This window comes from Myotis brandtii, unplaced genomic scaffold (assembly GCF_000412655.1).
Source record: "Myotis brandtii unplaced genomic scaffold, ASM41265v1 scaffold1423, whole genome shotgun sequence".
In the NCBI taxonomy this organism is placed as follows: domain Eukaryota; kingdom Metazoa; phylum Chordata; class Mammalia; order Chiroptera; family Vespertilionidae; genus Myotis; species Myotis brandtii.
The window spans coordinates 1,110,085-1,114,559 of NW_005355087.1; the positions used below are offsets into that span (position 1 = coordinate 1,110,085).

A 4,475-nucleotide genomic window follows, 5' to 3' on the forward strand; every position below is an offset into this window, starting at 1 on the left:
GTGGGGTGACAGGGGTGGCGGGCGCGCCGGGAAGTGCTGCGTCCCCAGGCTGAGAGCCCAGCCTGCAAGACACACAGTCCTGGGCGTGCGGCCACCCAGCTGCTCGCCGTGGCGCCAGGAGGTGATGACGCCGAGGCGGAGCACGGGACAGGGGACACGGGGGCCTGGAGCGGGGCCCGTTTTTCTCGCTCCAACTCAAAGTTATTTGCGATCCCGGTCTCAGCTGCGGGAGCGCGGGGCTCCAAGTTTTGACGGGATTTCGTAACGCCCTCCAGAACTGGCCTTGTAGAATCGTTCCAGGGCTGCCGCCACGCCTATGTTTATTTGCGCCTTCTCTTAATCTCGGGTCGTTGCCGCCTTTCCTTCCTCTCTGAAGTGCTAAATGCAAGTCCATTCGTAAGGACCATCAGGGTTTCTGCATTTGATCCCTCCTACGTCTTTCCCCAGAGTGGCGAGTTCCGTTAACCTTATCTGCCAGGCCTGCCAATTTCGGTTTAGATAACCCTCTGTGGGCCTTCGCAGGCCTCCGGGAGACCTCCGTGCTTTGTGAAACGGGCTAGTTCATGGTGTGCAATGAGAGCCTGAAGAATAAAGAGGGGAAAGCATGCATGGTTAACAGACCCCATATTTACACACTGCCTCTCTGAATCAGGATCTCTTTAAGGAGTCAATGTTTTGTCACATACATACAAGTGAATTTGTACACAGGCTTTTAGCTTGAGTTTGGACTCAGCCTTAGTACAAACTCAAGTGTTGTTTGGGAACCTTTTAATTCGTTGTTTGAGCTCCCAATTGGTCTTCTCAGGACCTAGTATAATTCACAATCCATACAAAAAGTGTGAGTAGTTAAGGGACACCAGGGACAAATATTTCCCATATTTGTTTCTGGTGTCAGAATATGTATGAACCATGGTGCTCATTTAGGTTTGGTGGGGACTGTGCTGCTTGGAAGTTGACTAAGTGTGTGTTTCTTTTCATATATATATGTTTTTATTGATTTGAGAGAGAGAGAGAAACATCTATCAGCTGCCTCCTGCACGCCCCCTACTGAGGATCGAGCCGGAAACCTGAAACCCAGGCATGTGCCCTGATAGTGAATGGAACCTGCTGACCTGCAGGTGAATGTGAGACACTCCACCACCTCAGCCACATCAGACAAGGCTGTGTGTGTGTTTCTTAATAAAAAATTGTTTGTTATAAAATCCATTCATCTTTCACTCTTACAGGTTTTTTAAAAAGTTACTTTGTTTTCATTGTGGTAAAATACACATAAAATTTGCCATCTTAATCTTTTTTAAGCATATAATTCAGCAGCATTAAGTGCCTTCCCATGGTTTTGCGGACATCACCGCCATTCTTTCATATAATTTCTTGTCAGGCCGGCCAGTGTGACTCAGTGGTTGAGTGTAGACCTATGAACCAGGAGGTCACCATTAGATTCCATTCTATGCCCTGGGGTTTTGGGCTCAATCCCCAGTAGGGGGTATGCAGGAGGCAGTCGATCAATGATGCTCTCTCATCATTGATGTTCCTCTTTCTCTCTCCCTCTCCCTTCCTCTCTGAAATCAATAAAAAATGTATTTTTAAAAATGTTCTTGTTGGGTTTTAATAACATTTTAATGGTAATGATTGCATTGCAGGCTTTAGTTTTCTCACTAAGCAAGGTCCGCATCTCTTCCCAAAGCTGAAATGCACTTTTAAAGAGGAAGGTGAAACACCATCACTAGACTGTGTTTAGTGACGCTTATCTCCATTCGGGAAGTTCTAATACATTATTATTCTAAAATAAGCTTGTGAACTCTTTCAATTTGTATGTAAAGGTATGGTGAGGGTTAGCTCTCCAGAGGGAGAAACAGGTAAGGGGGTTTTGATAGTTTTCTCCCTTTAATATCTAATGGAAAACTGGAATACTTTGTCTCCTTTAGCAGTGCAGTAGCAACCTGTCTGAATTATGCGTGAGTTCAGGTTGTGGCACCCATTTAGTAAGCAAAAGCAGTTTTGATCCAGCTAGCAGGTGGGTGTAGCAATGTCCTCTCCATTCTAGGTGTTTACTGAGGATTCACGCAGGGGGACTCAGCATGTAAGATATGGCCCTTTAAGCTTCCCTTTAGTCTGGGTCATTGTTTTCACTAAAGAAGTGCAGCTGCGCTAGGCCTGGTTTTAAGTTTACAATCCTTTAAGTCTTGGCGCCACAAAATAAAATGTATTCTCCTGCCGGGCGTGGTTCAATGTAGTTGCAGGGTTAAAATGAGAAACTCCTAACCTAAGTTTCCCATGAGCAACTGTGGCATTTCTGATTAGAAAAGGAATCATGCAAATTGTTATCTTATGTTGCAGTGGGAATGCATTACAATGTGTTAGTTTCCCTAAATTCACAGTGCACTGTGGAGTCTGGACCCCAGATGTTTTAGTGCTGGGTTATTAAACAACAGTGCATGTGATATACAAGTTTCATAGCGTCACAGTTCTTTTTTTCCCTTCTGTTGTGAACGTTTCTTAAATTTTTGAATTTATGCTACAAACATTGCAGCTACAGAATAAAATGATTTGCTTATTTAATCAACACTTATACGGTGTTTACTGTGTTGACACTACGCCAAGCATTTTACAACATGAGCACATTGAACACAAGGTTGTTTTGAAAGTAAATGTGATCATCCCATTTTATAGATGAGGTAATCGAGGCACAGTGAGATCATAAGGCCATTCCAGGAAGCCTGAATCCAGAATTTTGAGACGTCTATCACCAGAAAAATGAAACCTGAGACTCCACCCTTCTAACAAATAGAAGACTGAATCCAGAATTTTGAGACATCTATGGACGTCATTTTTCACCAGAAAAATGAAACCTGAGATTCCACCCTTCTAACAAATAAACCTTTTTTTTTTTTTGGAAGCCTGAATCCAGAATTTTGAGACGTCTATCACCAGAAAAATGAAACCTGAGACTCCACCCTTCTAACAAATAAACTTTTTTTCCAGATTGCTATATTCCTATCTTGTCCTTATCCTTAGGGATCAATGATTTGATATCATTGCAGTCGGAGTGTAACATAGACAATCAGTTGAACTCCCTTATTTTTCGGAAGAGGAAATTAAGGTGGAGTGTGGTTATGTCCTGGGTTGAGAGTGTTATGGCAGGGTGCTGGCAACCCTCTAGTGGGCCAAGCCTTTACTCTTGATTGTGAGTAGGTTGGGGCAGGGGTCCTGGGCGGGTCTGAGGAGGCCCGGATGTGTATCTGGGAGTGCAATGGTATTTGCCAATCATTATGACCATCCTGGAGCTAACCTGCTAGCTAAGGGCCTCGGTGATGTCAGGGGCAGACAGAGCAGCAGCTTGTGGTGACCATGGAAGTCTTGCTGGTTAGGGCTCCAGAATCCCGGATTCCTTCCCCAGTAGTTGGTGAGGCCTGTGATCCTGCGCTCCCCTTTGAAAGAGGGGAATATTTTATTTTGGCCTCAATCATTTTTTGAGCTTCTTGGATCTAGAGTTGGGAACGTTTTAAAAGTCTCTGATGCACACAAGAAAATCAGCCAAGAGCAACAGGAAAATAAAAATAATTTCCTTTAGTCGGTTCTTTTGTTGAGAGAAAGAGAGACTTCTAAGGGCATAAACTGACAAACTTTATATCAAGAACAAGAAAATCAAAGTTCAGGATTCAACAGTGATTTTGTTCAAAGTAGGCTTTCACAGGCCATACATTTGGGGGAAAGGGAATAAGGAATAAACACTGGGAAAGGAAAACAGTGGAAAGGGAGGGAGACACAATTGCAGAGAGAGCAGGAGTCAAAGAGGGAGCAACAGAAGGAAAAATCAGGGTGCTAAAACCTCTGTCAGGTCTTTATACAAGTTTTGGTGTGTTACTTTTTAAAAAATTCTTTATTATTTAAAGTATTACATATAGTATTACATATGTCTCCTTTTTCCCCCATTGACCTCTCCCCGGCCACCCCCACCTCCCAGCAAATGCCCTCACCCCTAGTGTCTGTGTCCATTGGTTATACTTATGTGCATGCATATAAGTCCTTTGGTTGATCTTTTACCCTCCCCTCGCCACCCACCCCCGCTGCCTTCCCACTGAAGTTTAATGGTCTGTTCGATGCTTCTCTGTCTCTGGGTCTATTTTTGTTCACCAGTTTATGTTGTTCATTATATTCCACAAATGAGTGAGATCTTGTGATATTTATCTTTCTCTGACTAAGCATAATGCTCTCCAGGTCCATCCATGCTGCTGCAAATGGTAGGAGGTCTTTCTTTTTTACAGCAGCATAGTATTCCATCATGTAGATGTACCACAGTTTCTTAATCCACTCATCTGCTGATGGGCACTTAGGCTGTTTCCAAATCTTAGCTATGGTAAATTGTGCTGCTATGAACATAGGGGTGCATATATCCTTTCTGATTGGTGTTTCTGGTTTCTTGGGATATATTCCTAGAAGTGGGATCACTGGGTCAAATGGGAGTTCCATTTTTA

The 4,475-nt window shown here is 43.6% G+C and overlaps 1 protein-coding gene across 1 annotated transcript in view; it reads left to right on the forward strand.

The window, feature by feature from the left end:
- The window catches only part of PLD1 (phospholipase D1, phosphatidylcholine-specific), a 220,151-nt gene that overhangs the window by 692 nt on the left and 214,984 nt on the right, over positions 1 to 4,475 (forward strand). The window lies entirely within an intron of this gene.